Genomic DNA, 19,642 nt, shown 5'->3' with positions numbered 1-19,642 from the left:
AGTCAAAAGGGTTATTAATTCATTTTGCTGTCATTCATTTTGTGTATTGTTACTTAATCCCCTGTTCCGACCAAATTTATAAATTATATCAAGTTTGACTGAATGGCAGAAAGAGATCATCATGAAACGCTTTCCTGATCATTAAGCCTCAAACAACAACAGCATTAGCCACAGGTAATATCCTGCTTGATTCAAGTCCAGTAAACAACAGCTTTCTCTCTCATGCTCCTCCCAACAGGCAGTCATCCTATTTAACCATCCTCGGAGCCGTCAGAAGTTATTTCAGTCGGACCACCAAGGAGTCTGAAAAATAGTCCTTTCGATGTTGCATAAACAACAAGAGCAGACTTTTTCAATCATTGAGGTTCAATATAGGCGTCATTATCGTGGTTTTCTGTTTCTGCTTGCATCCCCCCCCCCACACAGTCTCTCTGCTCTGTTTCTGTCACAGCCTCATATTGTGATGATTGAGACCCCGTCACTGGTTTCAAACGGCACATTTGTCACACATGTTTGCCAGCATCTTCTGTTGCCAGGGCTTTCTGGGCTGCAGAGGAAAGCATTCTCTTGTTGACTTCCCAGCTGGGTGGCTCAGTTGTTTGTCCGTGTACCATGACTCCTGACCCCGCTACCACCCCTAGCTGTCTCACTGACTATTAATGTAACCCTCGACTCACTTCCAGCCCGACCACCTCCGTTTTTCCACCGGTCCGCCAGCCGTTTTGACACCCCGGCATTTGTGACCCGAGATTTGGGAAAAGTCTATCAACTCTGATTTACGGGAACATCCGCAGGGGTTCTGGGATGGGCATTAGATTCTAATACGATGTGTGGGGACTGCAAAAAGGAGACAACTCCAGGAGGCTCTTCTGTTTGTTATTAATCTTACTTCACATTTTAATTTCTTCTATACCAAAGTATATCGAATGTAATACTCCAGCTGTAATTTTTTATTTTGTTTGTTTGTTTGTTTGTTTGTTTTGCATATGTGCGTATGTGTAATTTACTAGTTTAGTTTATTATCATCTCAACAGATACTGGCCAGACCGGTGGCTTACGTTACATAACACCATGGAGGGCATTCCTCCCCTAATTTCCATGTGGAGTAATAAGAGTCGAGGGTTTCAACTTCTTTGACCCAATACTGACAATCCATGTATGTGACCTCATCCGAAGTCGAAAACAACTATCCTAATAGTTTTCCCAATGAAAATCATTTTGATTACGCTCACATTCAATACAGAAAAATACTGTCGTTGAGAGCCTAACGATAAAAATGCTAATCTTGTTCATTGCATTGTGTCATGACTCATGACTGCATTCTGCTTGTTTGCCAATTTTGATTTGTCAGTCAGCTGCCAACACAGCAGGAGCAGTGTCATCTTTCCATTGATTTGCTGGTTTTAGTTTGTTATTGAATGACTAAATCCGAGAAAAACTTTCTGCACTAGTATGATGAATATAGTAGAGTTGACATTTTGCATCTACTTTGCACAGTGCTCTGTCACCAAAGCCTCCATCAAAAGAGTTATTCTGCGACCTTGATTACATTTGGCATATTGGCATTTCTATATTCGACAGGTAGGAGGCACCATTATTGTTCTGACTCAAATTCAATTGCAAGTGTAGATATGAAAAGTAAAATCATCTGTTTTTAGTTACAAACCCATTAGTCATCCGTTTCACAATTCTAATATTTTACCTTGGTCCGTTCTTTGACCTGTATTTCCTATTAATCTCACAAAACCGGATTGCCACTCCTACTGATTTACAGTCAAGATAACATGCATTTTGGGTTTGAGGTTTTTTAATTTATTTGACTTATTTACTTTATTATTTTTTTAAGACGCCTGAAATTTCTACAGACTCTCTACTCCACCTTTCGTGTTGGTGGTGGCTAACTGGTTGTCCTCACCTAGAATTGGGCCGACATACTGTTGGAAGTTGATATTTTCAAAGGTGACCACTGTGAATCCCCAGTGCTGATGTAAAACACATGAGTTACAGATGACGAGAATCTATCAGCTTCCATCATCTCATTCCCTAATCCAACCTCCTCCTACTCCTCCTCTTCTTCCCTATCTGTGTCTGTCCACCCTTTCCAACACATTCAGCATATTTTCCATCCTACCAAATATGACTCACACACCTTCAATCGAAAAGGTCTCCCGAGACCTCCACCCGCATTCCGACAGTGGAGCACACAGATGCGAAGGTGTACAAGTATATGCTTGTATCTGACTGTTGGTTGACCGCGTTGCATCCTTGATGATGAATCAAATTATTGCATGCGTGTCCAGGGTTGCGATAATCTGCCCGTCTGTTGAACCGTCATGTGTTCATTAGATGCTTTACTCAAGGCAGAAAATTGGCCTGAATATTTGCCTTGCTGCTGCGCTCCCACTGCTGCTTGACTGCAGACCCAGCAGCTCTGATTGATTCTGACAGTGACAACAAGAACAGGCTGCTTGCAAAGATTTTCGGAGGACCTCCCCCTGTAACCACACCGAAAAGTCAGACTAAAGCCAAATAAAACAATGGAACGCTTTGCCCCACCCCCCCTCAAAACTTCCTTCAAGCCTAGTGATACAGTGTTAGTGAAGCATTACCAGTACACACACAATCCCTTTTTTTTAGTTTATTTAGCATTAAATTGTCTCACTGGACTAAATGGATTTGCCAAGCCACTGAAGCAGCTTCCGTGTATACACTGCGTTGATCAGGCCTTCGGAGAGCGAGGGGCAAGGGGAGTCACCAGTAAATTATAGGTCAGTGTTGGCCTGGGTCCTGGAGCTAAAAGAGTTGAAGCGCTGCTTTCCCTTTTTCAAGACTTCCGCATTCCGACTCTTCCACTCTCACTCCTGCCGTTTCACTCCAGATGTGGCATTGTTAGGACACATTTGTTTTGGGCCCGTGGACCCGTGCAGAGTCTGACGTCTTGCTTTATTTCAAGGGAGAGCCTTGAGAATTAGCTGGAAAGGAGTGAGCTTCTTGTCTCGCTTCAAAGCTGGGTTGAACGCTTCTGATGACTGTCATTCAGGCAGCAGCAATTTGTGGAATAGACACAGATGACATTCATTGAAAGGGTTGATCGACATGTCAAAGTTCAGCGGAGTCCCCTGCTTTTCGTCATCCAAATTTACTATACTTTAAGCGTCAGTTGAAAGTACACTTGCACCAAAGTGATTTTTTTTTAAATGTATTTTTGAAATGTATTCTTTACCAGGGCTAACGAGAAGTGACGTTACATACCTGTTCCATTAAAAGGGAAAAAAAACAAAGATGGCCTTGGGAGACTTTGGAATGGAAGGTTCTTAAGGCCAAGTTAATACATGCCTCTGGTATACTACTGTATGGATACACAATTCTACTTTAAAAGTTTTTGATAATTCATCTGTTCACAGTTGCAGTATCCGTTATTCAGGCATAAATCAAACAATATCAAAATCTTGATGGGGGTTTGGGAGGATGGGGACAGGGGGGTGTCTGCAATGACTGCGCTTATTGTGAAACTGTCAGTGTAGTGTAGTCAGGAGCAGAAGATGATCAGGGTCTACTGTCAGATTCCCCATGCGAGCTCTGCCTTCCACTCTGTTTGGCCCTCAAACACACATGTATTTGTCAGGTCCTACACAGCATCTTCGGTTCAAACAGCTCCAACCCTGTTGAATATTTCCGGTTCAAATGGGCATGATTGCTTCAGTTTTCCCTTCATTTACTCCAGAAAATCACCATGGCCTCTTGGCCCTTTTGTGAGCTGACGGCACTAGCAGATGACGGCCGTATTTCCGTTAGTCATGCACGCATTCATGCGTGGAGAAAGGGAAAGCACTATTGTGGATAATGCACTTCTCAGACTGTCTGTCGGTAGAGCATATCGTCACTGTCCCGTGAAAAACACGTATTTCAATTTTTGTCATTTTTTTTAATGTTTACATTGTGATGTCCGAAACGTCGGTACCCTCTTCACATAAATCACTAACAAAATAGACATGTTTTTCACAAGACAGCGATGATATGTCCCCCCCCCCCCCCACACCACTTTCGTGATAGCTTGACAAGTTTTTTTTTCCCCAAAAAAAGGTGCTGCCACAGCACTTTCAACTGTATTTTTTATATATATATAACTAAGTTAAGTAAACTGGGTCTTGATTGTTTTTAGAGTGCTGTTTGCCTCACTTGTTCGGCATGACGGAAAGTTGTTCTGTAATCTCAGGTGTGGTGCTTTAAATTCAACACAGATTAGTATGCATACTGGAAAAGCAGATGTTTTATATGCAGCGACGTGTGGTCTTTCTCACTAAACTGCAGTGTGTCAGACTTGTGTTCCAATTGATGCATATACACACACAATTGGGAACAGAGCTCTGCATCACTTAGATTACTTTTTGACTATAAACTCACCAACTCAATGGAGAAAATGGTATGGCAAGCGCATTCTTTCTCACAGCCGTGCGCGCAAACACACAGGCCCTCTGGCTGTTGCCCTGAATCTCACACAAAGTGAAAGTGCGAGAGTTCAGGACAGGGGCAAATGAGGTCAAGCACATCTAGGTGATCTGTGCTTCCGGCCCATATTTTGTTTATGAGGATGTATTTACACACCATGCAGTCTTGTCCGACACTTGTATACACCCCACACCCAGCTTCAAGCACACACAGCTGGCACAGCCAAACATACACTCTGTTTTAGGAGTGCGAGAGAGTGGGAGAGAGAGATTTTGTGTGTGAGTGTGTGTGTGTGTGTGTGTGTGTGTGTGTGTGTGTGTGTGTGTGCGCGCGCGCGTATGTGTGTGTGTGTTTAAGGAATATAATGATTCTTCACACACTCTCATACACTTTGAAAAGGGAAACATTCCAGAATCCCCAATCACAAATATGCAGTGATTGGTGCACAATTGTGTGGAAATGTAAATACAACCCAAATTCTACAAACAAGTTTACCCTGCTGGAAGGATTTGAGGTGCATTTGGCAAAATGTACGAGTTCGTTATGTTCCATCAGTTATTGCCTGAGGTTTTAATAGAATTGTGTGGTCTCTTTATCTAATCTCCAACAGTCTGCATCTGGTGTAATCTGCCAAAACTGTGACTCATCCAGTTCCATTCATGAGTCTGCTTCACTATGTATCTGTGCCTTTGCTGAAGGTTGCTCAAAACAAATGGAAGGCTTCAGGGTCAGTCCAAATATTAGCGCTCTAAACAGTCACTTGACAGTGGTTCTGTTTATTAAGCAGAAACAGGTGACAGTGTCCTCGTAAAAATGGGATGTACAGGTCAGTCAAGTGGCGGGGAGGGGTAAGGACAAACTTCAGTACAAACTGAGATTAAGCATTATAATTTGAGGGGAGTGTCATTGCGGCTCTCATATTTGCCTGCTTTTTCCTTTTGGCCGTGTTTCCCCAATCCTCGTTTTGCTTGTATGGACTTGTTACACAACTTAATGAATCAGGAAGAAAACCTCTAATTTGGATTATTACTCTTGAGTTTTCCAAATGTCAGTACAGACAATTGCTAAAACATAAATAAATATTTAACCGATTGCAAAAGCAGGATCAATGTCTTTTGGGGGGGGGGGGGGGGGGGGGGTTGGTGAGACAAACAAACAAACAAAAAACATTAAAAATAGCCCCACAGTAAAGTTGGATTTCACTGCTACATTTGTGAACGTTTTGAAGGAGCTTTTATTTGCAGCTTTGCTTTGGTGCAAATAAACGTATTTTTTATGGTGGTACAGCTGTCAAACCGTATAGTGGTACGCTACAGTCCAAGTCAAAGTTGTTCATCTGTCAGTGTGTGCGGGGGCATGTTTTCACCTAAATCCACATGTGTTTTTCTTTGAGTGGCTACCAGTTGGTTACATCTCAGCGGTGCAAAGTTTGTGCCCACCCCTCAAGTTTCAGCTTCAGCGCAGTAGTGTATATCTCATTTCCGTGTTTGGATGTAGCCTGAAACTGCCATTGAGAAGAAAGGGATTTGTTATGTGAACCATGTGTGACGGCTGACGCACATAGGCATGAATTAGTGGAGGGAGTGGGTGGTGTCCTAAACAGTGGGGCTTCGTTTGCCAATCTGGTTCCTTTCCAATCTGCTGTCAGAACATTAGATTGACAGTCTGTGAGTATACATGACATCAGTTCCGTCATAACCACTGAGGCCTAAAAGTCGTCACCGATACTTGATTGGAAGCCCTCGAGTCTCACCTTCAGCTCACATTTGAATATTGTCTATTTGGTAAAGACTTTAGATTGCCTAATTATCCTGGCGGTGACATTGGAATCCTGCGGCTACTGTATTTTATCAAATATGTGAGGAACACCTGCTAATTTAGTCCTACTTATTTTAGACCTAATTTATTACAGTGAAACTCCTCTACAACGAAATCATGTTTGCAGCCAGAAATTTTTCACTCAAGCAAATATTATCTCAGACATAAACACAAACACACACAAAATACGTGTATGTGTACTTTTAATTTGTATTCTAATAGCACATAAGTATGAGCATACACTTATATTTACATAAGTATATATATACTTCATATAGCCAGCGTAGAAAGAAAAAAAGGGAAAGAAATTGCAAAAATTACAATCAGCATTCACTTTCACTTACATCAATTTCTTGCACAATGTCTTTTACTTTGCTTCCTCCATCTTTCATCTTTATTACTTTTATCCTGTATTCAAGTGTTAATGCTTTTCTTTTCTTAACTCCTTGTGAAGAACCTTGGTCTGCAAAGGTCCGTTTTGTAGCCATTTTATACCAAGAAATGCAATGTTCATGCTGTGTCTGAAACTACAAGTGACATTTCTAACCACGTGCTAACAATAACAAATACTTCCTGTAGTACTATGCATGTGTAAGCCAGTGTGGTGGTTGCTGTTGACGTTTCCTAGCTAAGCAGTAGGAGTCGCTCTGGCAGGCTGAGGTTGGATTAGACTTTTGCGGGAAGGTTTGTTTTCGTTGTAGTGAACCTCATTGCGAGGCAAGGTGGAGAAAAGGATTTCATATTACGCAACAGGGGGACTTTTCGTTGTACGTGGAAGCAGAAAACAGGGAATGGCTTTAATGCATGAAGATTTTTTCACACTAGGGGGTGTTTTCGACCATGTAGGTTTCGTTGTAGAGGAGTTTCACTGTAGACGCACGTGCTGTTGTTCAACTGTTAATGTTGAAAATGCAGAAAATTTTTATTTTAAGTAGACTTCTGTGGAAAACCATTTTGACAGAACATTGTACACCCCCCCCCCCCTCACTCACCCCCAAGCTCCTTAAAAATAAAATTACACAAGAATACTTCAAAGTTGGGGAAGTATTTCTGGGTAACTCTGGGCCAGTGACGCAATACTTACATCAAAGAGTCAATGGTGGCAGTGGTGAAAATTGTTCCAGTAGGACCTCCAACCACATCTTCAGCAGCACTGGGTGGTTGACTTGCAATTTCAAGACTCTCCACTGAGATTTTAGTACAGTCATTCGCTAACCACCCTCTAATAAGACCAACACTAAAACACAATGGAACTATGCACTGACGCGAACACAAAAGTGAGGGGGTGGAGACTTACAAAAGGCAGCTAGCTTCCTGAATCAGTTTTTATTCAACTTTCTGAAGTATTAAAAATCATCCCAGTTTTGACATACAGGCAATATTGCGTGAGGCAAAGAACAGTGGGAAACATACACAGAGGAAGGATGACTGCATGTGCCTGCTAGATGAGTGTCTTTAAAGTCTCTTCACCTCTGAATGTCTGCACATTCACTTCCTTTATATTTGCTTCACCATACGTTATTGTACTTAGCAAGAGAGATGTGTGGTTTCTTACGTCACAGTAAGTTACATTTCCCCTTATATGATCATTGTCATACCTTTCCTCTTACTGTCAATAGAACCCCCTTCTGTTCCAGATTTGTGCAGTGACTTGGACAAAATGTTGTATCCTGATATAGGTCATTTTGTACCCTGACACCTGTATATATTACGATCTCTGTTTTTTTTTTCTTGAAATGACATGGAATTAATGGGAATTTTCTCTGATCTTTTCTCAGTTAAATTCTCAGTTCATTAGGCCAAATAAAGTAAAGTCATGATCTTTTCTCGGTTTTAGATGACTATAGACTGTTATGTACATTTGAATGTAGTGTAATGAATAATTTGTTGACGCTCATGTTCCTCTTGCAGTGCCATCAGCAAAAATTAGTGGGTAATAGCATTAATGCAGTTACTCTAACCTTCATGGTTTGTCACAGCGAAACCCACATTCTTATTCTAACTTTGGAGCACATGCTTGCCAGTAGTGCCTGCCATAGCTTTGAACCCAAATTACTACTAACCCACCGGCTACTGTTACTACGGAGTAAGGTTTGATGAACATACTTTTCCGTAAATCGTCTTGACCTGGCATCACGCACACTGCACAAATTCCATTTATTGAACTTAACTGACCAGCGTAAGAGTTAGTCACTGTGTCCCACCTCCAAGCGTGAACAATCAAGCCACGCCTAATCCAACTGTTTCATTAGTTCAACAGATAGATGGAGCATACATAGATCTATTAGTCATGCCTTGAGAGTGAGGCACAAGCATGACAAATAAAAGAAAATCGACTGTTGTTCTGTGACCGTCTCAGGTGCTACATTCATGTAACAACAGAGCTAATCAAAATACAGCACAGATCAAAATGACGATAGAAACGATCTAAGTTTAAAATCGTACGCTACATGTTTTTACATATGATACATTGTTTAATAGCACAACTATATTCCATGTATTTTAAATCCGCTTTAGACCTGGAGAGGAAAGGTCTTTCCCATTGCGTTTTGTTAGATGGCAAAACCTCTGGACCCTGGATTCCTTCTTACAATAGAAGAGCTAATATTCAAATCATCCCCTGGATCACAAATGGCCTTTACTCATAGCTGGATTTCAGCTGAGAAGCTTAAAGTCATCCAAGGCGCTTAGCTGTCTTGTAGACACAGGTCTGCACCTGGTAGATGGATGAGGGAATCCCCCAGGCTCTCTCACATGAGACGAACATTATCTTCCATCGTTTTTCTTCTCATCATCTTCTTACTTTTATCTCTAGATAATAAATACAGTACCTCACCTTGGCCTCTGACGCTCCAAAAAAAGAACTAGCAATCTTATTGGCTTAGTTGCCACATGCTCGACACCCCCATTAAAAATGATAGAGCAGTGAGGGAGACACAGGGTGGGCAGGGCTGAGTCATTACGCTCAGGTTTCGCTTTAACTTCCGCCACCACTGGGTCTAAGCCGGTAAGCTGTACAGAATTTAAAGAGCCGCTACTTTGTTGCGGCATAAGTTTCAGCTAAATTAACATAGAGGTGGTTAATGTATGACTGAAAATCACTGTATCTTAAACGCGATCCCTATATTTGTCCTCAGCTCGGAAAAGGATCAAACAAGCATGTTCGTGAAGAGGTCTTTTGAAGTCGTTTCTTGTGCTTCTGTAACTGGAGACCATTGTTTCATTTAGTTATTAATGTCCAAATGAAAATAAAAGTCCATTTGATTTACACTTTGGTGCTTTATAGTTTTATTTTTACAGGAAATGTACTCATGTCCCCCACAACAGCGTTTCCCGACCTTTGAGCTAATTGAGGTACCATCTGACATGAGAAAAATCACACGGGACACTACAACCAAAAAGTAGGAATATTGAAATAATGATGATCTCATCTCTGTTTACACACAACCATTCTATACAGTACAGCTGATATGCTCTACTTGCAGGAAGTTATGACTCGTTCTCTTTTATGAATAGTCAGAGGTGCAAAAACTGATTTTGTGGACCCTCAACCATTTAATCGAAGAGCATTTAGTTTTTCTTCCCGTCACAGTACATTGCTGGCCTAGATAGATAAACAGTATTTGTAATAAATATTTTTGGGGAACAAAAGTAATTTCCTTCAGCACCAGTTGGGAATCACTGCCCTTAAAGTCTGTTGACCAGATTAAAATGGATCATTGTTGTTATCTGTATGCACAGGTCACGTCACTCATTAACCTTTTGAGGACCTTCTAAAGGCATCAAAATTACTTTATTTTCTTAAATTTGTCTCTAATAACAGTATGCTCACATCCTTTATTTTATCATCATCGTTACGATGCCACACATTTTCAGTCTTTCATCAAGCATAGACCTGCAGGGTTCAAACACACAGCTGTCAGTGAAGGTCCAAATTTTAGTCATTATTCTGTGATTTATCACTGCTGCATTCTGATGGCTGACAGAGAGCAATACGTAAGAGTCTCGTTGGCTTTGTAATAAAGAGATTAAAGTGACTGCCGTTGCCAAGCTAACCTGGAACACCTACTTTCGTGATCTTTGATTTTAATTATATCTCTCATGTTTATTCTCTAGCACTGATGATAGCTGTAAATAATTTACTTTGTTTGAAAACATAAAGTCATGGAATAAAATTACCTGCTCTTGTTTTTTTTTTTTGCTATTTCTTGCCACGATTCTGCTGTAATGCTGATCATGTCTTTGAGTCCGTACCTCTTTTTTTGGACTGTTGTGTGAGTGCGCTGCTGTGGCAACCCCTGAAAAGGATCAGCCGAACGGAAAAGAAGAAGAAGTGTGAGTGCACTATTGTCAGGCTTTGTCACACTGATACTCTGGGCTTCCGCAGAGACTGTAGGTGGCACAATTGAGGAGCAACGGGCCCATTTGAATGTAGTGCTAAAGCTGGGTAAGGTTCAGCTTGTTCTAGTTTGTGCTACCTCCAGTTGTGTGACAAAACACAACAGCACTATGCTAGCTGCACTGTAAAGAATTTCTGAGTAAAATCCATCCATCCATCCATTTTCCGATCCGCTTATCCTTACAAGGGTCGCGGGGGGCGCTGGAGCCTATCCCAGCTGTCTTCGGGCAGTAGGCGGGGGACACCCTGAAGCGGTTGCCAGCCAATCACAGGGCACACAGAGACGAACAACCATCTGCGCTCACACTCAATTTGGAGTGTTCAATCAGCCTGTTTATGGAATGTGGGAGAAAACCGGAGTACCTGGAGAAAACCCACGCCGGCCCGGGGAGAACATGTAAACTCCACACAGGGAGGCTGGAGCTGGAATTGAACCTGGTGACACTGCACTGTGAGGTCGATGTGTTAACCACTAGACCACCGGGCCGCCCTCTGCGTAAAATAACAGTAAATTACTGGCAACATCGACACCAGTAATTTATTGTTATTTTACAATGCACTACTTGTAATTTATTTTAAGTTTACAACTGGATTTTGGATTACAGTACATGCTAGTTTCTTTTTTTTGGGGGGGGGGGTTGGTTTAAAAAAATGCTATTTGACAATTTTTCACTGTTATGGACCAGATTTGTATGCCACTTTTCTGTCACATAGTCAAAGTGCTCATAATGGATATTCAAGTAGTTGCACATACACACCCTGGTTTGGGGAAACAACATATGCAGCCATGAAGACGCATGTCCCAAACAGAGTGGGATTCAAACAGTGGACGCTTCGTTTATCAGATGACCTGCACTACCTCCGGACCCACGGAGGTTCCTTCGTTTCTTGTATTTTTATTCTTATCTTATTTTACTTCCTGTGCTTCTCCCTTAATCCTATCATAAACACGTCCAGCAACATGTATGCACCACTATTTGCTTGTCTGTGCCACCTGGAAACAAGTAACATGTTAAAAGTGTAGCTTCAACCATTTTGAGGTATTGATGGGGAAACGGAGCAATTTTGTAAAGTTTGATAAATATCTTTGTGTGTCGTCCTTTATTCGCCACAACAGAGGTGTTAAAATCAACACGTGGTTGATTTTAATGCAAAGCGATTATATAGAAAATTAAGCTAAAAGTTGCCTCAGGAGCCAGTTGTATTTTTTGACTCCTCTACCGGGCTCTTTTGGTTTTAATAAAGGGGTTGCAAAAATAGCAAGTGAGTGTGCTTTCAGGCCAGATGGTGTCATCTAGAGCAGTCCAAAAAAATACAGCAACTAGCTCCTGAAGCAAATTTGAAGCTTCATTTTCCCATCACTAGCGATTAATGAAAAAGCGGAATGTGTTTGCTGTCAAGCGGTGGAGATTGGCATGTGTTGCCTCCTCTCCATGGCTTGATGGAAAATACTGTTTTATACAGTAAAAGTTTGTGATTCTGAACCAAGTATTAACTATTAATTTACATGTGTGGATGAATAATTAATGCTATTTTCATTTTCTTATCTGTATATCCTCATAAATCTCGCGAGCATGCTGGCACCTATCCCAGCTGTCTTCGAGCAGTAGGCGGAGTACACCCTGAACTGATTGCCAGCCAATCGCAAGGCACACAGAGGCTTACACCCATCCGTCGTCGCTCACAATCACAGCTCGGGAAAATTGAGAGTGTTCCCTTAACCTGCCATGCATGTTTTTGGAATGTGGGAGGAAACCGGAGTACCTGGAGGAAACCCACGCAGGCGTGGGGAAAACATGCAAACTTAAACGGTATTTTTACAATTTAAAAAAAGAATACAGGAAGATACTGTTCTAATATCAGGAATTTATAGCAATCCACAATTTTATGCTCTTAAATCGTAGAGATCTACTGATTTAACTCTGAATTTACATGCTATGAATGAATATTTAACCCTCCTGTTGTCCTCGGGTCAAAATGACCCGTCACTGTGTTAAAAACGCCCCAAAAAAACCCTAAATGATATTTTTTAACTTGAAATTTTATGACTTTTCCTAGATTGGCCCCATCTGCAGAAAAATTGAAATGTTGTTTTTATTCACATTTCCATGGAAGCTCTACAAAAAAAAGTACAAAGGTGGTCTTCGGGTCAAAATGACCCATGAGGCAAATAGGGTTGAAATCAAGGTCACCAAGTTATTTACACACCATAGACTGTTTCAATGTTTTAGTTGTGTCTCAGATCAATTAGTAGAACACGTGGCGTTGATAGGTGGCGTTCTCGAAGATGGCAGAACTATTTTTTGGGGATTTCAAGGGGTTATAAAGGTGCTACAGAGGACAGGACTCCGAATTCTCTCTGTGCTGACGCCATGAGTGTGTGTTATGACATTCAAGAGGCTCTAGAGCTGATTTTTTCTGCTGTCCAGCAAGACAACTGATTCAGAAGAGCAAGTAGAGGATGTATCAGAAGAAGATGGGGAGGAATATAACCCAGAGTATGATGAATTATCTTCAGAACAAGAAGAAATCCCTGAAGCTGAAAGAGAGACTTTCCTTTCAAAAAATGGCAAAATAACACGGTCCTCAGCAGCATACAACCAACAAGGCAGGCATGCAGAACAAAACGTACAGGAGCACCTTCCACAGCCACTTCCCCAGCGAGGGCAAGTAAGAAGAAGAAATGCCAGTTCTGCCCTCAAAAGAAGGACTGTAAAACACATACTGTGTGCTATAGGTGAAAGAAATATATCTACAAAGGCTGTGCACTTGCATACTGCGCTACATGTGCTAATTAGTTGAATGGGTTATATTATTTTTCATATTTTTGTCTTGTATTGTATTGTCCTAAATAGTTTACTGGAGGAAAAAAAAGAAAGAAACTTTAGTCATTGGAATGAATACAAATGCATCCATAACTCATTCTCGCACATTTTTTCCTTTTCTTAAGCTATAGAAATCCAAGTGAAGAGGGAGAACTATATCACACATAATGTGGTGAAGGACAAGTTGTTTCTTCAAGTAATATGACATTTGGTGTTTAAAATTCAATTTAGCTGCTGATTTGGGGGGTTTAGTGAAGATGGGTCATTTTGACCCGGAGGACACAGGGTGTGTACAGGAAATGAGGACAACAGGAGGGTTAACAGTATTTTACAATTATTATTTTTAAAAAAGAGTCAGAAAATGTTATAAATTCACCATGAAATTCACAATCGACCTTGAGTGGAATTCTATCCTCTTTGCTGCTTACCGAGCTTTTTCGGAACAACTGAAGCTTTTCCCCTTGGACTTATATTGGAGATGCCCCAGGCTGGTCTCTGTCACTTTCCCAATCTCATCTCAAGGTTTAGTGGAAATTGTTTTTGTTCTTCTACGAACCTCACCAATGGCCATCAAATCAGTACCTCTTGCCTGGTGCTTTCTTACATGGCAGAGGTAATAAAAGACAACATATGTGCAAATGGGTGGAGCCATGTATTGCGAATGTAACAAGAATGGTGTCCCCCCCCCCCCCCCCTTCAACCTGGCCTTGGGTCACTGAGAGTAGGCCCAGTAAAACCAGTGGACCATGACTGCCACTTTCATTTGAAAAGTTCAGGGCAGAGATTGAGGTGATCCTAATAGTCGGGGAAGGAAAGCATCGCAGCAGTATGTCGGAGAAAGAAGTGATGTGAGGAGAGCTCCACTGTGTATTGAGGTATAGGAGTATTAAACAGCTGGATGTTTTCTCACAGCTTGTGTTATTTCACTTTTGGGGGGGGGGGGGGGGGGTCAGTATCTCAGACTAACCCATTTTTTGTTGTTCAGACGGAAGTGAGCAGCCCCCACAAGCGGAGGAAGAAGTTTGGTCTTTCGAATGATGTCAGTGTTTGGAAAGAATGACTGTTGGTGGTAGGGGCTGAGATTAGTCTAGCGGAGTAGATGAGAAGAGCGCTTGTGGGGGAGGTAAAACGAGATCCCCCACAGAGATGCTGAACTCTGGAACTGAAGAAAGAAGACGCCTTACAAGAATGAAGAAAAAGTTCCACTTTATATCCGTGCGCAATCTAAAAATAACCTCACTTTCCTGCCAACTGCCCACTGGGCCAGGCTTATTAAGAGAATCTGTTTCAAAGAGAGCGCGCGTCTGTGCTGGAGACGGTGAAAAAAAGGGACAAGAAAGAGGGAGGGATTCAAGTGGAAAACTGAGTTCAAAGTGGCAAGGCTGAATCAGTGTCGAGAGCGAAGAAGGGAGTGATGCAAGGAAGGTTGGTGAATCTTTTAAGACCGTGAGAATGAGTTTGAGAAGACTGCTGAGTGGATTTTCAGCGTTTTCCCTCTTTCCCATGCCCATGTCAGCTAGTGTGGCTCTGTGCGCACCATTACAGACCCATTTGGCCCGGAGATTTTGTGGGTCTACTCCGCGCAATAAAAGCTCTTAAAGCTTGGTAATGTAGAGTAACAGATGAGTCTTTATAGGGCCCGGTGGCATGCTCCTTTTAGAGGTTCACCGCGTAAATAGTGAATCACACAGCCCATACCGTCACCCATTCTTTAAATGTTTCCTTGCTTCCTGCCTCTGAGCTTCCACTCTGAGTCACAGCTTGCTACTGTACCAGGTCAGACAGCCACCCAGTCTGATGTGTCATCTTTGTGTTCTTTTCCCCTGACTTTCAGGAAAATGAATGGAACGGGACAGAGATGGTTTGTTTTTAAGGGGACTGGCATTTGGTGAATCGTGATGAGAAACGTTGAATAAAGATGGCTCTGCATTCTAAAAATATGCCGCGCTGTCTCTGAAACGTTTAGATTTCCACTGGAAACTAAAACAGTCTTTGTTCTAGACACCCATCTGCTCAAGGTTGGGACAATCCTCTCAGCTGCAGACTTGTGGTTTTTCTGAACAATTTGGAGCCCATCGGGCAAAGACGCCCAACAGGTGGATTCACTGTGCTCAACGTTATGGTCAACCAACTCGACCGTCCCTTTGACCTGTGGCTCGAACCTGCTGACTCTTAGCTTGTTTCATTTCAAAGGTCTTGCTAAAACGCTGGCTTTCTGCAGCCAAACCATAACTCACATGCATCCGCAACCTCTCTGGTCTTTCTTCTTACGCTCACTCTATGATTGCCAGCAAATTACATATGCCGTGGAGATTCCCTGATGATTTAAAGACCACTTGGCTATAAAGTTCACAATTTCGGCATTGCAGTTGCCTAACGTTGCTTATTAACAGTTAAAGTCAAGATGAAGAGGTTGCACGGTCCCTTTTTTTTCCCACACAGAAGCACCTTTAACTTCACAAGCGTGTACTCCATGCAACCCCCTGACCGTTACGAGACTGGAGCATCAGCTGGGCGTTGTCTCACTTATCCATTGAGGTTGGGGAGAGCCCTTGAGACTCCCAACAAATACGAGTAGGTTTACTGTAGACATACTTGATGGCAGTTGATGTGTCTCTGGTGTGGAGGATCATCTACAATAATATAGCTGGACATTCTAGATTCAGTTGAGAGCACAGCCTTTGGTAGATATGCCATTAATTCCACTTGCCTCGACTCTTCTATTTGAGAGTTTGCTTTCTTTGGTTGGACAAAGCTTTTAACATTTGAAAATGTTCCCAAAACTTTATGAGCGTATAAATCATTTGAATTGCTTTCGGCTTCTCTTTCTGCATGTGTGCATGATAGTGAGCTAGATGAGGGTTGCAGAGCCGCGACGCTCTGAAGACAATACACCAATCAGATGGGAATATGTTCGTGTGTTATTCTTTTCCAAGAACTGTTGCGTGCATATACTCCCCCACATAAACTGTCAAAGTGTAAACTTGATCTTTATTTTGTGGAAACGTATTTGATGGACTGTATCTTGGTGTCCACGTTTGTCACAGCTCAAGAGATGTAAGATTACACTCCTCCATATGCTCTCTCTCTCTCTATCTCTATCTATCTATCTATCTATCTATCCATCTATCTATATCTATATATATATAGATATAGATAGATAGATAGATAGATAGATAGATAGATAGATAGATAGATAGATAGATAGATAGATAGATAGATAGATAGATAGATAGATGTGCAATTGGCTGGCAACTAGTGTTCAGGGTGTACCCTGCCTACTGCCTTAAGACAGCTGGGATAGGCTCCAGCACCCTTGTGAGGATAAGTGGGTTAGGAAATGGATGGATGGATGGATACACACACACACACACACACACAATGGTACCTATTTTGGACATATTTTACCAAAATTTGGGTGTGTATTAATGACCGGTTGTCCTGACATGGTCATGAGATTTCCTGCATGCCTGGAGACTGAGGCTTTGCCATTATAAATGAGGCATATGATGCTGGTGTGGCCAAGTTGAAGTCAGGGCATTTAGGCCAAATGGCAGATGATTATAAATATATTTGAAGCCTGTATTTGTACAGTTATGCTGTGCTAAGAGGTAAAAATCTCGGATGGGCTTTTTGACCCTATAGTTTGTCCCTCTGTCTCCGACTTAATGGACTGTGACCGATCCCAGCCACACGTTTTCTTCATCTGAGCTGCTCATGATCATTATCGGTGCTGATTAAAATCCTTGATGATGCATAAATAGTTTGACCCCACTATTTGCTGTAGGACAATGGCCAACCTGCCGTCTTATTGCATTTAGAATACAAAATACAAATACAAAATAAGCGAATCCTTTATTGAAGTCAACTTTTTGTTTCCATATTTTAGCAACCAACCAGGGAAACCAATGTGTACTGCTTTTCCACTTGTACAGTCATTGTTGTTGTTGTTGTTTATTGAACATAAAACATATACAGTAATAATTTGACAGAAAATAAGGTAGATAAAATAGTAAAAAGAAAGAAATCAGTATTCATCGTTACGTTTCCTCTTCGCCATCAGTGTTGTTGCAGACCAAAGTACAAGCAAAACACATTTGTAATGAATCCTTTAGCTGCTCACTGAGCTGAAATCTGACAATACATGTCATAGTCTTGTGAGATTTGCAGAGGCCTCATAAGATATTACGAGGTCTTGTGTATATCCCACATGATGACCTCATAGCCATATTTTTCCCAAAGAAAATGGTTGAACTCCCTAAGGGCTGCTAGACTTCACAGTGTGGTGTATGTACAGTAACTGGGAAGTCAGTAGCATACCGTAAATAACAATCGTTATTTAATTTTTGTTGCCCATTGGGAGCGATACAATCATACAGTTCAACAAGCCTTGATGACTCACAGTCATGCTGCCCAATCCAAGCCAACAGTTAGAGTAGTCCCCTATCAAGTTGCACATTCTTCAGGAGTCATACATTTACATTATTCACTTGATGGATTTTAAAAATTAACCGACACTATGTACACATACATGTTTTGGAAAAGCTCGTATGCATTTGAGAGTCATAGGGGAGAATGATTAGTGATTGTTAATGCAGAGAGGGAGGAAGTCTTGAATCCTGTGGATTTATTTCTCTGTCACAGAGGAGAAAAACATTTTCAGCAGCTCTATTTGACAAGCAGCTGTAAAAATAGGAAAGACGGAAGTAAAGTATAATTCATGTGTTTTGAGATGGAGTCCAGCTTGTGCACATTGCTGTGGTACATTCTGAAGAGGATGCAATTGATGTGGATACACTAAGTCTGATATTCCAGCTCGTACATCGTGTCAGAGAGATGTGATTTCGTAAAGGCGTCAACTTTTACATATTGCTTATATATTGCGTATACACTCTAGTTATTCATCCTGCGTGCAGTCTGAGTGCATAAAATCCCAGGAAGGAAATGCTGTTATCTTTATAAGTGAAGTGCTCTTGGATGGTTGCAATTTCCTTAAATTGTGTTTCTAGATGAATAATCCAAAATAAACGGGTCACTCTTTGGCTTGGCCCTGCTTCCCACCTCAGACACACACACACACACACACACACGCACGCACGCACGCACGCACACACACACACACATACACACACACACACAATGGTGCCTATTTTTGACACATTTTACCAAAATTTGATGTACAGAAATCACTCCTGACATGCCCAATTCCAATGAAGTTGGGACATTGTGTTAAACATAAATAAAAACACAATTTGCAAATCATGTTCAGCTTATATTTAATTAAATGCACTCCAAATAAAGGATATTTAATGGTAAAACAGATTGTTTTAGCAGATAATCATTAACCTTGAATTTTATGGCTGCACCACGTTCCAGAAAAGCTGGGACAGGGTCATATTTACCACTGCGTTACATCACCTTTTCTTTTAACGACATTCAATAAACATTTTGGAGGCTAATAGTTGAATCTTTGTAAGTGGAATTCTTTCCCGTTCTTGCTTGATGTACAGTTTAAGTCGGGGGTCTCCACACATTTTCAATAGGAGACAAGGCAGGCCAGTCTTTTACCCGCACTCAATTGCTACAAAGCAATGCTGTTGTAACACGTGCAGAATGTGCTTTGTCTTGCTGAAAAAAGCAGGGGCGTCCATGAAAAAGATGTTGCTTGGATGGCAGGATATGTTTCTCCAAAACCCATATGTACTGTACCTTCCAGCATTAATGGTGCCTTCACCAATGTGTAAGTTACCCATTCCATTGGCACGAACACAGCCCCGTACCATCACAGATGCTGACTTTTGAAGTTTGTGTCCATAACAGTCCGGATCATTTCCTCTTTGGCCCAGAGGACATGGCATCCACAATTTCCAAAAACGATTTGAAATGTGGACTCGTCAGACCACAGAACACTTTTTCACTTTGCATCAGCCCATCTTAAATGAGCTCAGGCCGAGAGAAGCCGGCGACATTTCGGGGTGTTGTTGATAGATGGCTTTTGCTTTGCATAGTAGAGTTTTAACTTGCACTTAGTGGTGGAATGCTTAGCTGCATTTACTGATAGTGTTTTTTTTCTAAAGTGTTCCTGAGCCCAGGCGGTGATTTCCGTTCCATATTGATGTCGGTTTTTGATACAGTGCCACCTAAGGGTTTA

At 41.6% G+C, this 19,642-nt stretch overlaps 1 protein-coding gene across 1 annotated transcript in view; it reads left to right on the top strand.

Annotated features, from left to right (window-relative positions):
- The window catches only part of znf469 (zinc finger protein 469), a 49,327-nt gene that overhangs the window by 1,156 nt on the left and 28,529 nt on the right, over positions 1-19,642 (top strand). The window lies entirely within an intron of this gene.

Source organism: Hippocampus guttulatus, chromosome 4 (genome assembly GCF_054856545.1).
Source record: "Hippocampus guttulatus isolate MCC_2025c chromosome 4, RoL_Hgut_1.0, whole genome shotgun sequence".
NCBI classification, from domain to species: domain Eukaryota; kingdom Metazoa; phylum Chordata; class Actinopteri; order Syngnathiformes; family Syngnathidae; genus Hippocampus; species Hippocampus guttulatus.
The sequence above is the reverse complement of the archived record's forward strand: the minus strand, read 5'-3'. Positions and strand labels throughout refer to the sequence as shown.